We start from the raw sequence: 18833 nt of genomic DNA, 5'->3' as shown, positions 1-18833 counted from the left end.
TGAACTAACATATTTCATTATGGATGTCCTTTATTTAATTTATTATATTGTAGATTTATATCAGCCATGCATGTGCATTTTCCTGTGAGAACTACTGGCTTTTCCCAACATCCCTTCTTTTTTGCGGTTGACAGCAAATGTTGCCCCCACCCCCCAAATTTTCTGCAGAGAGCCAGGATTCCAATGCAGAGAAGACATCTTGGGTCACCTGCAGAGCTCAGGCTGAATTTAGCACTACTTTGGCCCTTCATTCATTCTGAACATGGTATGCTGATGTGCTTTATCGGGCATGTCATATCAGACGGGCAGATTATACAAGTGTGACGTCATCGGAGCAGCCTTTCATCGGGAGAAAAGCACAAAGCAAGCAATTCAGCCACAAACGCGCACGCCGTGCATTCACAATCGCCAAGAAGGGAGTGCTAGGCACCATTTTCTGGATTATGTAATGCAGTGAGAGCGGCAGTGGTGCTCTGCGCCCACCCTTCAGCGTCGTTGTGGTCTTGCAGCTACAGCATCCATAGTGACAAGACTCGCCCTGAGCTTGGATCACTTCGCTCCACCCACTGCCTTGCTCAGAATTTGGAGAAGAGGGGCGGGGCTAAGGGCGATCTCCTCCAATCCAGAGCGGCGACATCTCCTCATCAGCACCAGCACGCAGAAGCAGACGCATCTTCTCCCGTCTTCATGTTCTGACAAATATATAAGGCTGGGATATCTTCGCCGCCGTTCAGGAGGCGATCTCCGATCCGTGTGCCATGTAAGTGAAAGTCTGCTGGAATCATAAAATCCATGCACCGTGCCGGAGGGGAGTGAAGAGGGGCGAAGCAAGGCGTTGGATGCTGTAATTAGCGCTCTTCTAATGAGCACACACACGGCAAGAGGGAGGATGCAGCTTTTACATCTCTGCAAGGTCAGGATCGCCCATTGATAGCAGCTTCCTTCCACGCCGCTGACTGACACACGGCCCTTTCCTTTGTCACATCAGCCAGGACAACCTTCTACGGCTTGCGGTGAGAAGCACTCGGGTGGGCTCACTGGCCGCTGCATGCTTTGCTTTCATTGCATTATAACGTGCCTTTATTTTACTAGAAGAGAGCGTGCGAAACGCACATTCTATTTCATCCATCGCTTTTATCCGTATTATTAAAGGGCAAAACATTGCAAAGTTCAGCGATGCACCTGTATTAGCACAGCATTGTGTTCTGTGTGAGGATGGAGTTGTGAGACGATCCCTTACGATTTTTCAGCCTCCATCAGCTGGGGAATATCCCCCCCACCCCCCCATTTGTGAGGCAGAGGGATGGATGGGAAGAGAGGAGGGAACCACACTATCTTCTGTTCTTAGACATGCTTCTCCAGGCACATTACACACACTGCATCCACTTGTATCTATCACACACTAGAACACACAGTCGTATTCATCAGCATTGATGAGTATATATATACACACACACTGCATCCACTTATATCTATCACACACTAGAACAGACAGTCGTATTCATCAGCATTGATGAGTGTGTGTGTATATATATATATATATATATATATATATATATATATATACACACTGCATCCACTTATATTTATCACACTATAACAGACAGTAGTATTCATCAGCATTGATGAGTGTATATATATATATATTATATATATATATATATATATATATATACACACACACACACACACTGTTTATGCTTTCATTTAGTAGCAAGAACAATGACTGTAGGTCTGCAGGTCCAGTACATGGTGCCTCCAGGCCTGTCCTCCTGCAGAAGCAAAGCCAGTGATCCAAATGTCAGTTGTACTTCTTCTGTTGTTTCTATGCAAGTCTGGGCATACATTGGAACTGAAATTGGTAAAGAAAGAATTATGAGAGCTGCCGTTATGAATATATTTGTAACCACTTAAAGCATTGCAAACCCAAAAAAAAGAAAAACTGCATATATTGCAGCTTAACAGTGCTTAAATGTGGTGGCTACATTCGTTTTCTTATTTAGGCTTTTAGATTCTCTTTAGTTCTTCTCTATTTTCTTACTAGGAACACACTTTCTGTCTTATGCACTGTAGGTTGGACATTCCTACAATAAATCCATTGGATTTTTTCTGACGGATGTTGGCTCAAACTTGTCTTGCATACACACACACGGTCAGACAAAGTTGTCGGAAAATCTGATCGTTGTTAACAAGGTGACGTACAAGACGTACGTCGGGACTGTAAATGGACCAGTAGCCAATAGCTTTCGTCTCGTAATTTTTTCTGAGCATGCATGGCACTTTGTCTGTCGGATTTGTCTACACACAATCTGAATTTAAACAATCGGATTTTGTTGTCGGAAAATTTTTAGATCCTGCTCTCAAACTTTGTGTGTCGGAGATTCCAACAGAAATAGTCCGATGGAGCCCACATATGATCGGATTTTCCGACAACACCATCCGATCGCACATTTTTCATCAGAAACTCTGATATGTAGGAGCAATTGAGACACCTTTGGACAACAGCAAAGTTAGCAGCAGCAGATTAAAGTGATTGTAAAGCTTCATGTTTTTTTTAAAATAACAAACATGTTATGCTTACCTCCACTGTGCAGTTCGTTTTTGCACAGCGTGGCGCCGATCATCATCTTCTGGGGTCCCTCGGAGGCTTTTGCGGCTCCTCCTTGCATCAGATAACCCCCTAGGAGAAGAGCTCTCCCGGGGGGTTACTTTGCGGGCACAGTCCCGAGTCCAGCATTTGCGTCCATAGACATGAATGCTGGACTCGGCCCCGCTGGCCCCATCAGTGGCAGAAGTTTTTTTCACCTTAATGCATAGGATGCCTTTAAGGAATTGAGCACACTGGATTTTTTAACGCTGCTCCTAGGAGCGTCTGTTGTTTTTTTTCCCTGCCTCTTAGGCCTCATTCACACCTATGCAGGTTGCAGTTTGCATATTGCAGGTGCATTTTGAGTTTTTCAATACCCACTTTTGATCCATTGAAGTCTATAGAACCAAAAACCAGAAAAAAGTCCCTGGCCCTTTCCATAAAATGCACGGATGTGAACTCCATTTATAGGAAACCATGTTAAATGGACTGTAGTGTGTTTCTGCAAAACTGAAAATGCATAGGTGGGAACCAAGCCTCATTGTCCCCACATGTTAGCCTATGTGTCTATCTTAAAGGAGTTTCGAGGCAGGGGAGTCTGGAAGCAGAAAATAAATCACTACCATTGCATCCAGGTGCAGTGACATTTTGGCCGAAATAAGGTATGACACCTGTAAAGTCATCTAAACGCAAATTAATGCTAGAAATGTTTAATTCGAATAACCAGTATAAATGATTAATCTGGTCAATGAAATTAATTAAGGACCAAGAGCTTAACACCCCTAAGTACATTACACATTTTTACAAGTGTTAAGCTTATTTTCTGCCAAAACATCGCTGCAAGGAGAAAATGCATCTAGAAGAGATAGCAAAACATCCAGTGTGCATGAGGCCTTACATGGACTTGACAGCTTAACAAAGTAAAGTTGAGCTCCAGCTAACTCTTTTTAAGCAGTTACAGTGGCTGTTTGTTTTTATGGGGGGGGGGGGGGGGACTATTGTAAACAGCCATGACAGTGTGACAGTGTTAAAGCAGAACTAAAGGCTCTATACTTACCTCCTCTCCAACAGTCTGGGTTCTTTGCTGGCATCTTCTCCTTTTAAACATCCCCTTTGGCCGGGGCAGGATGATGTAAGTCAGTCATATCAGCACACGGGGACAATGTAGGTGATGTAAGCCGAGCTGCGCATGCACAGCTCAGTTTCCATGGCACAGAAGACTACAAGCAGGCAGGAAGGTGTATTTTATCACAGAAGAGATATTGCATGTTATATTAGCCTACTTGCTTGCAGCCTGTTGTAAAAAGACTTTAGTTCCACTTTAAATGGTTTGTATCAATTCTCAACACATTTGCTGGACAGTCTGGTCTGTTAAGGGAAGTTGAAAATAACAACTAGTGAAAAAAAAGTCTAAAAAAAGAAAGCTAATACAGCACCACATTTAAAGCTCAACTCCAGGATATTAGCAACTGCCTCCCACCTCCCCTCTAACTAATCATGTGACAATCCTTCTCTCTTCCTGTTTACTTTCTGGGGTCCTTCTAAAGGTCTCCATGTCATTGCCTGTGTGGTGAGGACACCTGTTATTGGTGGGGGTGATCTAGTACAGTGTAGGATGGCTTAAGAAGGGGTGTTTGGATTCAAGACTGAGGAGTAAGGAAATTGATGCACAAAGCGGTATAAATGAAATTTTTGCCTGAAGTTGGACTTTAAGGCTGAATTTCAGCCACTTTCCAAAATGTGGTGACTTACTATGAGTTAGGTCCTAGAAGGTGTGTGCCACTTTGTGGGCATATCTCTTTAATTTGCAAATGACAGTTTAATGCACACTGGACATTTTTGCTATCTCTCCTAGATGCCTTTCCTTCTGGCAGTGTTGTTTTGGCAGAAAATACACTTGTCGCTGGTAAATGCATGTATTGCATTTAGGTACGTCAAGCGCTTGGGCATTAATTAAATTAATTGACCAGAATAATAATTTATTCTGGCCACTGAAACAAACTAACACTCAATCGCTTACCGTGCCTAGTGCTTAGGTGCATTTAGATGCATTTACAGGCGTCAAGCATTTTTTCTGCCAAAACAACCCTGCTCCTGGATGCATGGCCAGGGGTTTTTTCCTGCCTCTAAACTGCTCTAAAGACCTATGTGTGCATGGAGACATAGGCTAACATGCAGGGGCATTTAGAGGCAGAAAACAAAATGCTAGACGGACGCCCCTAGGAGCAGCATCAAAAATGTCCAATGTGCATGAGCCTATACAGAGACATACTCGGGTAAAACATCCAAAAGACATACCCAGGAGTTTTTTCAAATGCAGGCAGAAATATCAGCCCCTATACTTCTTCCTTGACAGAGGCCCTATACTGTATGCCTACACTGCAATAAAAAGCCTGTCGGCTTAGTTTTGTAAAATAACATTATCAGCCCCATTGAGATAGGGTGCTTTGTGTACTATCCAGGGACCATAAGAATGTGGGTTACAACTGAGCAGTTGGGAGAACTGAGATCCTTCTGCAGTAGATCTAGCTAAGGATACCACAAAGATATGTTTAACGTGCATGATACTTACCTCCCTCAAACCTGAAGGTTACTGGAATTCTTCTCAAACAAACTTTTTGTTTTTATTTATTTTAATTCTTTATTTAAGGTATGCAGTAGAACATAACAGTATGACATGATCTACCATAGTCAATGAAATCCATCAATAGGCAACAATATAACCATATCAGAGAATCAATTGATATCAACAAAACAACAGACAGGGTTCCAGTACAGCAATATAAGGTAGAACTTAGGTTTTTAAAGAGCTACTAATATTGTGTAGTAAGTTGCATCCCAATTAACTCTATTCCAATGATCCAGAGATCTTTGGGTCTAAAGTTTAGGAGCTGGCATGCTTCTGCTGAAGGCACACCAATGTGTAGTCATTTGCTAGCAAATGCTCAATAGACTTTGTAGAGTTCTGTGGGTCAACAACTAATCCTGGCTGCCTTCAGAGTCCTGCATAAAGTAGACGCAAGGCAGAGCCCAGACTTTACACCAGAAGATTCTCTAGGGGAGAAAGTGAGTGCAATACATATAATTATACTTGTCCTTCCAAATTTAGAGAGCTTTAAAACTCGGAGCTTCTTTAAAGTATATGTGAAACCTTACCTTGTAACACAATCCATTCAGTTTAAAATAGAAATGAAAAGCAAAACATTTGTGTGCATATATTAAATTATCTAATTCTCTTTTTTGTTTTTTATAAGTGATCTCACATCACATCACAATCTCCATTCTAAACTGCATAAAAGGAGCATGGAAAGGAGAAAAAAAAAATGAAAAAAGGCACATTTCTTTTTTGGCTAGTATTCATTTAACCACTTGCTGACCACTGTATGTACATATATGCCCTGTCAGCAATTGGCTATAACAAGTTTTTGGCTGCAGCTGGTGTCTTTTTATACAGTCGGGGATCAGCTGTTTAGTAAAAGTGATCTGGACAGCCATTCCATCACTTTTACGGTACTGAATAGGACCACCCCCTCCCACCACCACCCACAATGATTCTTGGGCTCTCTCATTTCTCAGGGAAGCCTCACAGTAAATAACTGGGATCGCTAAGAAAGAGGAGATGGAGGAACATTCATTCCCTAATCTCTTCTGTGAATAATGAAGCCAGTAGCAGCAATTATGTCACCACATCCAGTCTCAGAACTGTCATATGTGCTTGATTAGCTTCTTTGGAGGGAAGTTGAGACTTTGGGGGGGGGGGGGGGGGTAAAATAGACCTCTGATGGCTCCATAAAGAGTATCTGTCACCTACCCAAAGCGGTTGCATAGGAGTATCTAAAAAGGAAATAGTGTTCAACTCACCAAACTAAATGGAAAAAGTTTATTGGATTACAAAAACATTTTACTGTATATAGAAAACATTGGTACACAAATACACTCATACTGTTAAATCCCAAACATCCACTAGACTTTTTTTTTTGTAATCAATAAACTTTTTCAATTTAGTTCCATGATTTGAACACCATTTTCTTTCTTTGATATTTACTTGAGCATAATCTGTTTTTTATCGCTCAGTTATAGCTATATGTTTTTCACCAATAGCTCCCACCTCTATTTAAGGGTTAGTCTTTTCCCATTTTTACACTCTGTTTTGTTTTTTGTTCATTTATTATTTCTATTAAGGGGCAGTATCTTGAGGGTCCAATTTTCTAGTTTGTTGTCTATTGCAAAGGGGGCTTGTTACCCTCCTTGTGATGCCACTAAGTTCAATATAAAAAATGTAAAAACGTGTAAAAAAATATATATACATTTTATTAAAAGTAATATAATAAAAACAGCAATTGCATCACACATGTGAGGTATTGCCATGAACAACAGAGCGAGAGCAATCATTTTAGGGCCATTAGTCATGATTAACTTTACACTGATAACCATGAAGTATTTCAGATACCGTAGTTCATCGCCATTTCATGGGTGCGTGCAGTTTTGAGGAAAACACACAGTTAGATCTATACACTAGACAGCAGTTCTTTAAGCAAGGGGACAAAGATGGTAAATTATTAGCCATGATTTCACAACACGACACCCCTCTCAGTATTTTCCGAGGTTATCTCTCCCACAGGGGAGGCCATCTCCTCCCCCACATGTATCCTACTAGAATTCCAATCATACTACCAAAGGTTATATGACCCGACATTGTCCTCCAATTTTAGCCCAGAACCTTTCATCTGTAGCTGAATGAAACAGAGTAGATACAAGTAGCAATGTTACTTTATATCTCTCTATTTTACCTCTCAGTAATGTTAGTCAGACTGTTCTTTATTGACAGCAGCAGCTGGCAGAGCTGCTGTATTTACACAGCAACTCCTGGCTTCATAAAAGTAGAGAATTGCCAGCAAGTGGGAGGGGGGCAATGCAAAAGGGCAGAAGAATTGGTTTTACTACACACATCCGGTGTTCTCAACTAATTTGGTTCCAGGTTTAATTTTTGTTTATTTAGGTTTAGGAGATCTAGATTTCTCACCAGTACATTTTCTGGATTAGCAGTACATCTTAACATATTAATACATGTTACTTTTTGGAGCAAAAAGAGCTTTAATTTTATTGGAGGTTTAGTTACATACATTTTTATTTTATTGGTCTTAAAAGCAGAACTAGACTAAACTTTTTTTTTTTTCAAGCAGACAGGCTGTTTATTGCAGAAAAGACATGCAGTGGGGTTGATTTACTAAAGGCAAATCCACTCTGCACTACAAGTGCACTTGGACGTGCAGTCGCTGTAAATCCAAGGGGTAGATCTGAAATCAGAGGAAGCTCTGATGATTTTATCATCCAATCACGTACAAGCAAAAATGCTGTTTTTTTATTTTGCTTGCATGTCCCCCTCAGATCTACAGTGACTGCACTTCCAAGTGCACTTGTATTGCAAAGTGGAGTTGCCTTTAGTAAATAAACCCCACTGTCTCTTCTACAATATAATAAATGTACCTGCCTGCTTTCGGTCTTTCTGAGCCTGTATTCTGAGATGATTGAACATTGGCTCACGCACAGGTGTTGAAAATCGAAGAAAACAGGTGAACGGCTGCACTCCGAATAGCACCTTTTATTCAGGGCAAACAGTGTAGAAAATTCAAAATCTCTTTACATCATGGTGATGAAAGGTACAGACAGGCTAAAGCCCCATACACGCTATCAGTTTTTCTGCTGAGTTTTTCCATCAGGTTTACCAAAACCATGTAGTGCGAGGGCCTGCCTGATTGCATACACATTGAAACTCCTAAGGTTTGACCTTATATTATATGGTTTTGGTAAATCTGAAGGAAAAACTCAGCAGAAAAACTGATAGTGTGTATGGGGCTTTACATGTTTCACATCAATATAGATGCTTAATCATAGCTATCACAGGTGTTCTGTCATCCTATGTCGACCAATCAAGATGGGTGAAGCTGGAGAGAAGATGCTGGTGAGGGACCTTGTGAGCATTGGACCAGTGAAATTAAGGTAAGTATCTTGAATATTAGTTCCGCAGCGTTTAGAGGCATTAAAAAAATGCCACAGAGCTAGCTGTGTTTGGAAAGTAAACACATCTAAACACATGCATATGAGCACACAGTTATTCTAGTGGCTAGAATAAATTAATATTCTATCCTATAGAAAGAGTTTATGCTCATACGCTTATAAATACACATACAGACGCGACATTAGAGGCAATTTTTTCTGCCAACTTCTGGCAGTATATTTGGAGCATAAATTCATACACCCATGTGCATGAGGCCTTAGAAACATCATGCAGCATAAGATAAAGAAAAAAAATCATCAAAATGTTTTCAATACAAAGTTTTCTTAGGCCGCATTCACACTTGCATTTTTGCCCAACAACATGTGCCTACAAAAATCCCAATGGGGTGACTGATGATTAGCTGAAGGAGGCTGCTCCAATGAAAGCAATGGAAGGTTGCCGGCTAATTGGAGACATTGGGACCATTGAAGAGCATGTTGAGCAGCACTATATTGTATGGAGTGTGTGGAGCACAGTGATTCACTGTAAAATAATTAATATTGGTCACTTTTACTGGTACTTGATTGAGGAGTCACTGATTGAGACTTTTTATAGACACTTTATGGATGCTTTTTTTGCATCATATGTATGTTTGATGGTATTTATTTTGTCACAAAATCGATACCTAGCGTTAACATCTTTTGTATTTTCAATTGCAGCCACTCACATATAATTGCTATGTGGCGATTACCCGCAAGTGATTGGCCCTGGACAAAGATAGTCTGCATCCTGGGCCGATGGCTCGCAGGTGATTGCCGCATAGCCATTACATGCAAGTGGCTGCAGAAACTGGCAGCCTCACATTGCTTTCAATGGGGCTGCCTCCTGCAACTAATTGTCAGAATCCCCATTGGGGTTCCAGTAGATAATGACTGGGACCCCCCCCCCACTGGGTTTCTCTCAGGTACACGTGGTCGGGCTAAAATTCAAGTGTGAATGCAGACTTGTAATTGTGATTTTATTTTTTTTATGTGGTAGTGGAATGGTAAACCCAAAGCCAAAGTTTATTTTTCAGTTCAGAAGCACTGTTTTTCTTTCTGTGATGTGTATATTTGAGATTTATTAAATCATCAGTATAACATTAAAGTGATTGTAAACAATCACCTTGTAAAACAACCCATTCAGTTTAAAATAGAAATTAAATGCAAAACATTTTTGTATAGATATAAAAAACATTATAAATACTTTTTTTTCCCTTTTTTATAAGTGATCACCTTCTTCTGTTCTCAGCTGCATAGAAGCTGGGGGAGGGAGAAGCAGCAGAACACTGATTTTCTCAATAAATAGCTGTGCAGCGGGGGAGTGTCAGGACAGGTTTGATCATTGGAGAAGAGCATACTGTGTTCCCAGCATTGCTAGAAAACTGACCATGTTGTGATCTCCTGTTTAGTGTGGTCATTTTTTAATAGGAAAGCAATTGCACTAGCAGGAACACCAGGAATTTCACACAAAGAAAGCAATACAAAGAGAACAGGGTACTTTCTCATACAAGTACATGATAAAGCAAGAACGTATCACAAATACGAAATGTTGGGGTAACAAACGCTTTGAAATAAGATGTTGCAGGCTTGTATGGGCAGAAATTAGAACAACAGTGGTCATTTTACAAATTCTTCATAGCAAAAATTCAGAACGACGTTGTGTACAATTGTCCAAATGTTTGACCTGTGCAATTAGCTTAGATGCCATCCAAAACATCCAATATATTTCTTGAGACCTGCGGATTAACATAGTTTATGGATTTTTATGTCAAGTCAATAAATCCTCTCCAAATGTACTGTACCTAGGCAACAACATAAAACCTAATAATTTTGGCTCAGTGGTGGGCACCGATTGCTTTTGTTAGATGGCTTTACCAATCCCGTACCCTGTCGGACCTGCCTAGTTAGCTACAGATGCATTTTTTGGGCTATTTTGATATGGCAGGGACTTAAAGTGATTGTAAATCTTCGTTTTTAAAAACAAAAATTAAATAACAAACATGTTATACTTACCTCATCTGTGCAAGGGTTTTGTGGCCCTGATCCTCCTCTTCTGGGGTCCCCGTGCAGTGCTTCTGGCTCCTCCTCTTCTCGAGTGCCCGCATGGATGGGGCATTCGCATGGGTGCGCTCCATTGACACAGAGAGCAGGACTCAGCCCCCACTTCTGTGTCACTGGAGTTGATTGACAGCAGCGGGGGCCAATGACCCCTGCTGCTATCAATCTAACCAATGAAGACCCGAGACAGAGGCAGAATCTGCAGCACAAAAGGTTTTTCACCGTAATGCATAGAATGCATTATGGTGAAAAACCGTGAGGGTTTTCAACCCCTTTAAGTAGTTAAGTGTACTTGTTTAGGGACGTCCTCCTGATCCTGGCTTTACTATATAATAGGTTGCTGACTTTAAAAATGCATGCAACCAGTAAATTTGGATAAGTCAAATCTACTATCCTGCATGCTTGTTCCAGGTCAGCTTAAGGTGGTTGTAAACCTCAGACATGAAATATGAACAAAGCATGTCCTTCTATAGTGTCTCAGTTAAAAGCACAAATTGTCATTTCTGTCTGCTGCCTTGTTCCTCTGCTATCAGCATGAATCACTTCTGACAAGTTTTCCTGACACCAAGAGAAACCGATTGACAGCCTTAGCTCTGTTCCTGGTTGCTGAACTTATATAGGAGGATTTGTTTAATCTCTGTGTATCACATGAGGCCAGTCACTTCACTGGGTAAATGTAAGGGGTCACAACCACTTTGAAATTAGTTAATTAGTAAACTCTCGTCAAGGCGATGTCATAATGTGCTAGTATGCATTGCATGCGAGTAGATTATGAAAGACTTACCTTGAAATGAAGCCCTCCAGCGGTGCGTGACAGGGCTTCCATCTTCACCCGGTCTTCCTTCCGGGTTCGTGCTCTGTGGCTGCTTAAATGGCCCAGCTGTGATGACATCACAGCTTCACATGCTCCGGAGTCTCGGCCACGGCACACAGCTCTGAAGGAACGGAATGCACTGGAGCAACTCTAAACTTCTCTTAAATGATGCACGTTTAGGAGATATTCATTTTACCTACAAGTAAGCTTTATTGTAAGCTTAACATGTAGGTTAAAATAAAAAAGATTTCTGCTGCTTTAAAACAGACTTTAAATCACAAACTGACTTTGCAGCTGTGTGTGCCCCTCACCGATGCTAGGTGTGGAGGAGCGACACGTTGTACATCTTGCGGCATGTATGCGTTCCTTGATCATCTGATCGAGGGTGAATACTGCTGTGAAAAATTTAAGCACATTGTTTCCTTGAAGGCCCAGGTTCTGAATCTGGGGAAGCACCTGTCAGCACTGAAAAGTACCTCCATACTAAAGGAGAGCCAGGAACATACACAGCAGGTGCCGGTAGGGGCCAGCACAGAGGTGGGTGGAGGCAAAGAGGTGCAGGCACTAGCAAAGAGTAGATGAGTGACAGTCAGGAAGGGTAGAAGAGGAAGTGCCAGGGAGGCCACTGAGTAACATTGGTGAAACTAGTCAGGGACCAGCACTGCTGGAGCTGAGGGACTCTCCTAGCTGCCAGGGCAAGAACTCCTCCAGTGAGAGCAGGGGGGAAAGAAAAGGGAAAGGAAAGACAGATTCTGGTGGTAGGGGACTCAATTCTTAGAAGGACAGAGAGGCCAATCTGTAACACAGGCCTGAAGCACCGAACTGTATGTTGTCTGGCAGGCGCTCAGGGCACATCACAGATCTTGTGGACAGATTACTGGGAGGGACTGGGGAAGACCCGGCTGTCATGCTGCATGTTGGCACCAATGACAAAGTCAGAGGCAGATGGAGTGTCCTAACGAACAATTTTAGGGATTTGGGAGCTAAATTGAGGAAAAGAACCTCCAAGGTAGTATTCTCAGGAATACTACCGGTACATCAAGCCACACCAGAAAGGCAGAGGGAGGTTAGGGAAGTAAACAAGTGGCTGAAGAGCTGGTGTAGTAAGGAGGGGTTTGGGATCCTGGAGGACTGGGCTGACTTCTCAGTCAATAACCAGTACTATAGATGGGATGGACTGCACCAAAATGAGGAGGGTGGTGAAGATCAGCTGGGAATGAAGATGGGCAAAAAGTTAGAGGGGTTTTTAAACTAGGCGACGGGGGGAGGGTAGTATTGGGGGCATTAGTGGCAGGTTGACCAAAGCACATAATCCCAAGGTGAGTATAGTAGCAAGTCCTGGTTGCAATCTCGGAACACCCAATAAGAGGATAATATGCGACCGGTCTAAACTACGTGGCATGTTCACTAATGCCAGGAGCCTGGCAGACAAGATGGGTAAACTAGAGATACTATTGTACAAGGAGGATTTGGATTTTGTGGGAATTTCAGAGACCTGGTTCAACAGCTCTCATGATTGGCTGGCATCCATTCAAGTTTATACCCTTTATCGCAAGGATAGAGAAGGTAAAAAAGGGGGAGGGGTATGCCTATATAGCAAGAATAATGTACAAGTGAATGTGAGAGGCGACATCACTAAGGGAGCCAGGGAGGAGGTGGAATCCTCATGGGTAGAGCTCCAAAGCTAAGGGGAAAATAATACTGGGAGTATGCTATAGGCCCCCTAACCTGAGAGAGGAAGGGGAGACAGATCTCCTATCACAAATTGGATTAGCAGCAAGGATGGCAAGTGTTATCATAATGGGGGATTTTAATTATCCAGACATAGACTGGGCGGAGGGAACCACGCATTCATCTAAGGCTCGTCAGTTCCTAGATGTCTTGCAGGACAATTTAATGGGTCAGATTGTGGATGCACCAACTATAAATAAAGTGCTACTGGATCTACTGATTACCAACAATACAGACTTCATCACGGATGTGGAAATACGGGCTAATTTTGGTAACAGCCATCACAGGTCAATTGGCTTCAGTATAAATCACACAAATAGGAAACATAAGGGGAATACAAAGACACTGAATTTCAAAAGAGCCAACTTCCCTAAACTACGAACCTTGCTAGAAGGCATAAATTGAGATAAAATCTTAGGAACAAAGAACACAGAGGAGAGATGGGTTTGCTTTAAGACCATATTAACCACTTCAATACAGGGCACTTTCACCCCCTTCCTTCCCAGCCCAATTTTCAGCTTTCAGCGCTCTAGCGCTTTCAGTGACAATTGCGCGGTCATGCTACACTGTACCCAAATGAAATTGTTATCATTTTGTTCGCACAAATAGAGCTTTATTTTGGTGTTATTTATTCACGACTCCGTTTTTTTTTTTTTGCGATATAAGCGCAAAAAAAGCGGAAATTTGGGAAAAAAACAATATTTTCTTTTTTCTATTTGAAAAGAAATCCAATAAAATCAAATTTTGTCATAAATTTAAGCCAAAATGTATTCTGCTACATGTTTTTGGTAAAAAAAATTCCGTTAAGTGTATAATAATTGGTTTGTGTGATCACGGACATATGTACGCAAATGATCATGTACATATGTGTGCAGGTGATCACGTACATATGTGTGCAGATAATCATTGGGACATGTGATTTTAGTGGGACATATGTGGGGGACATGTTTTTATTATTAGGGACATGTGTTTTTATTATTTGGGGACATGTATGTTTTGGGGACATGTGTGTTTTGGGGACATATGTGGGGACTGTGTTTTCACTGTGTGGTGTGTTGTGTGTTTACACTACACTGATGATCAGTGAGTAAAAAGCTGTGAAAAGCAGCCCATACTCACTGATCATCAGCCGGCTGCAGCGTTCTGCTCTCCTCTTCTCAGCGGTGACTTCCGTGTGAGGAGAGGAGAGCCGATTGCCTAGCAACCGGCTGTTTGTTTACATCACATGACGGCCGTGATTGGACACGGCCGTCATGTGATCAGGAGGGCCAATCACAGAGCCCTCCTGCCGATCTGAGATGTGCCGTGTCTGGGTGACACGAGCACATCGGGATCGCGCCGCTGCGCGGGCGCACGCGCGCGCGATCCCGCTGCTCCTGAATGACGTTCCTGAACGTCCTATCAGGAGCAGGCGGCTCCCACCCGCCGTATATATACATTGGCCGGGTGGGAAGTGGTTAAATAAGGGCATTATGCAATTTTAAAATTTTAAAGAGCGAACAGAAGTCCTGGATGGCTTAATGCCAATGTAAAAATGCATATAAAAGCAAAGGAGAAGGCCTTCAAAAAATACAAGGTTGCGGGATCATCATTAGCATTCAGAATTTATAAAGAATGCAACAAGAAATGTAAGGGTGCAATAAGGATGGCTAAGATAGAACATGAAAGACACATTGCGGAGGAGAGCAAATAAAAACCCAATAAATTCTATAACCACTTGCCAACCAGTGCTTGTCGATATACGTCCTAACTTTGAGGACGAATATCATTATGGCAGCAGCTAGCTGCCATAACCCCAGGATTCTCGTATTAGGCAGGCAGTCGGCAACAGATAAAAGTGGTTTCTGTGGCGCCGGTGGTCTCTGATTCACCGCAAAAGCACTTTTATCGGCAGCGGGAGAGCCTCATATTTAAGAGAGCCTGTCATGCTTTTTTTTCTATCAAGGGATGTTTACATTTCTTGTAATAGGAATAAAAGTGAATTTTTTTTTGTGTGCAAAGTACACAAGTACAGTGTAAAATAAAAGGTAAAATAAATAAAATAAAAAAAATTTAAACGCACCCCGCCCTGCAAACCACACATGTGAAGTATCGCTGCGATTGGTAGAGCGAGAGCAATAATTCTAGACCTAGACCTCCTCTGTAACTCAAAACATGCAACCTGTAGAATTTTTTAAACGTCACCTATGGAGATTTTTAAGGTTAAAAGTTTGTCACCATTCCACAAGCGGGTGCAATTTTGAAGTGTGACATGTTGGGCATCAATTTACTTGGCTTAAAACATTATATTTCACAATATAAAAAGAATGGGCTAACTTTACTGCTGTCTTATTTTTTATTTAAAAAAAGTGTATTTTTTCCAAAAAAAGTGCGCTTGTAAGACCACTGTGCAAATACGGTGTGACAGAAAGTATTGCAACGACCGCCATTTTATTCTCTAGGGTGTTAGAAAAAAATGTATAATGTTTGGGGGTTCTAAGTAATTTTCTAGCAAGAAAAACTGTTTTAACTTGTAAACAACAAATCTCAAAAAGAGGCTCGGTCCTTAAGTGGTTAAGTATATAAACAGTAAGGCTGCTTTCACACTGGGGCGGGAGCGGCGTCGGCGGTAAAGCACCGCTATTTTTAGCGGCGCTTTACCGTCGTTTTAGCGGCGGTCTGCGGGCGCTAGCGGGGTGGTTTTAACCCCCGCTAGCGGCCGAAAAAGGGTTAAACCCGCCCGCAAAGCACCGCTGCAGCAGCGCTTTGACGGCGGTATTGCTGCGGTGTCCCATTGATTTCAATGGGTAGGAGCGGTTTAGGAGCGGTGAATACACTGCTCCTTCACCGCTCCAAAGATGCGGCTAGCAGGACTTTTTTCACCGTCCTGCCAGCGCATCGCTCCAGTGTGAAAGCCCTCCGGCTGTTTTTTTTTCAGGCGCTACACAGGCGCTATTTTTAGCGCTGTAACGCCTGAATACCGCCCCAGTGTGAAAGCAGCCTTAAAAAGGGAAGACAGACCATATTGGTCCCATAAAGAATAAGAAAGGACATCTGGTTACAAAGGATGGGGAGATGGTATTGGTATTGGTATTGGTATTGAATATATTATTCTCTTCAGTCTTCACGAGGGAATCAGGGGGCTTCAGTAACCAAAACTGCAGTGTTTATCCTCATGACACAGCACGGGAAGTACCTCCATGGTTAACAGAGGACAGAATTAAAATTATACTTGGGAAACGTAACATGAATAAATCACCGGCACCAGATGGCTTGCACCCGAGAGTACTTAGGGAACTCAGTCAAGGAATTGCCAGACCATTGTTCCTAATTTTTACTGACAGTCTACTGACTGGAATGGTATCAGCTGATTGGAGAAAAGCCAATGTAGCACCAATATTTAAAAAGGGCCCAAAATACATCCCTCAGAATTACAGACCAGTTAGCCTAATATCAATAGTATGTAAACTCTTGGAGGGGATGATAAGGGACTATATACAAGATTTTAGTAATGAGAACAGTATCATTAGCAGTAGTCAGCATGGATTTATGAAGAATCATTCTTGCCAAACCAATCTATTAACCTTCTATGAGGAGGTGAGTTGCCTTCTAGATAAAGGAAGGCTCGTAGACGTGATGTATCTGGATTTTACAAAAGCATTTGACACAGTTCCCCATAAACATTTACTGTACAAAATAAGGTCCGTTGGCATGGACCATAGGGTGAGTACATTGATTGAAATCTGGCTACAATGGCGAGTCCAGAGGATGGGGATAAATGGGTACTCAGTGTTCAGGGGTGGGTAGTGGGGTCCCCAAAGGGTTCGGTGCTGGGACCAATCCTGTTTAATTTGTTCATAAAGACCTGGAGGATGGGGTAAACAGTTCAATCTCTGTATTTGCAGACTATACTAAGCTAAGCAGGACAATAACTTCTCCGAAGAATGTGGAAAGCTTGCAAATAGATCTGAACAAATGAATGGGGTGGGCAACTACAAGGCAAATGAGGTTCAATGTAGAAACATGTAAAATAATGCATTTAGGTGGCAAAAATATGAATGCAATCTATACACTGGGGGCAGAACCTCTGGGAATCTAGGATGGAAAAGGACCTGGGGGTCCTAGTAGATGATAGGCTAAGCAATGGGGATTCATTGCAGAGATAAAACGATAATTATCCCACTCTACAGGACTCTGGTCTGGCCGCACCCAGAGTATGCTGTCCAGTTCTGGGCCCCAGTCCTCAGGAAGCATGTACTGGAAATGGAGCGAGTACAAAGAAGAGCAAGAAAGCTAATAAAGGGTCTGGAGGATATTAGTTATGAGGAAAGGTTGTGAGTACTGAACTTATTCTCTCTGGAGAAGAGACGCTTACGAGGGGATATGATTTTTAATTTACAAATACCATACTGGTGACCCCACAATAGGGATAAACCCTTTTCGCGGAAAGGGAGTTTAACAAGACTTTTGGCCACTCATTAAAATTAAAAAGAGGTTTAACCTTAAACTATGAAGAGGGTTCTTTACTATAAGAGCGGCAAGGATGTGGAATTCCCTTCCACAGGCAGTAGTCTCAGCAGGGAGCATCGATAGTTTCAAGAAACTATTAGATAAGCACCTGAACGACCACAACATACAGGGATATATAACGTAATACTGACATATAATCACACACATAGGTTGGACTTGATGGACTTATGTCTTTTTTCGACCTCACCTAGTATGTAACTATGGGGGTTATTTACAAAAGGCAAATCCACTTTGCACTGAAAGTTCACTTGGAAGTGCATTCGCTCTAAAACTAAGGGGTAGATCTAAAATAAGTGGAAGCTCGGCTGATTTTATCATCCAGTCATGTGCAAGCTAAAATGCTGTTTTTTATTTTCCTTGCATTTCCCCCTCGTATCTACAGCGACTTTACTTCCAAGTGCACTTTCAGTTCAGAGTGGATTTCCCTTTAGTACATAACCCCCCATGTAACTATGATAATTGCTACTGTAAATACCAATTTATTTCCAATTTTTTTCTATTACACTTGTTTTATTATTAACCACTTGCTTACTGGCCACTTAAACCCCCCTCCTGCCCAGACCAATTTTCAGCTTTTAGCACTGATGCACTTTGAATGACAATTGTGCGGCCATATAACACTGTACCCAAATTAATTTTTTATCATTTTTTTTCCCACAAATAGAGATTTCTTTTGGTGGTATTTAATTACAGCTCGGAGTTTTATTTTTTGCTAAACAAACAAAAAAAGATGCAAAATAAAAATAAAAATAAAAAATCATGTTTCATAGTTTGTTATAACATTTTGCAAAAGGGTCATTTTTCTCCTTCATTGAAATGCACTGATGAGGCGGCACTGGTGGGCACTGATAGGCTGCACTGGTGGGCACTGATAGGCACAGTTAAGGTGGCACTAATAGGCACAGATAAGGTGGCACCGATAGGCACAGATAAGGCAGTACTGATGGGCACAGACAAGGCGGCACTGATGGGCAAAGATGGGCACAGATAAGATGGCACTGATGGGTGGCACGGATGGGTGGCACTAAGCGGCACTGATAGGTACTACTGATAGATGGGACTGATGGGCACTGATAGGTGGCACTGCTGGGCACT

General features: G+C 42.0%; 1 protein-coding gene across 9 annotated transcripts in view; it reads left to right on the top strand.

Moving 5' to 3' along the window:
• The first annotated feature begins 218 nt into the window (after window positions 1–218).
• Window positions 219–18833, top strand: part of CTNND2 (catenin delta 2) — a 918973-nt gene continuing 900358 nt past the window's right edge. For 4 of the 9 annotated variants that reach the window (XM_077491866.1, XM_077491862.1, XM_077491864.1 and 1 more), the window contains exon 1: window positions 219–1013. The gene's annotated coding sequence lies outside the window, so the exon portion shown is untranslated. Of the gene's footprint in view, window positions 1029–18833 lie in introns of all 9 variants that reach the window. The other 5 variants (XM_077491861.1, XM_077491860.1, XM_077491859.1 and 2 more) reach the window with 5 other exon arrangements.

Source organism: Lithobates pipiens, unplaced genomic scaffold (genome assembly GCF_037356315.1).
Source record: "Lithobates pipiens isolate NorthernLeopardFrog02 unplaced genomic scaffold, aLitPip1_a1.2 Scaffold_19, whole genome shotgun sequence".
NCBI classification, from domain to species: domain Eukaryota; kingdom Metazoa; phylum Chordata; class Amphibia; order Anura; family Ranidae; genus Lithobates; species Lithobates pipiens.
The sequence above is the reverse complement of the archived record's forward strand: the minus strand, read 5'-3'. Positions and strand labels throughout refer to the sequence as shown.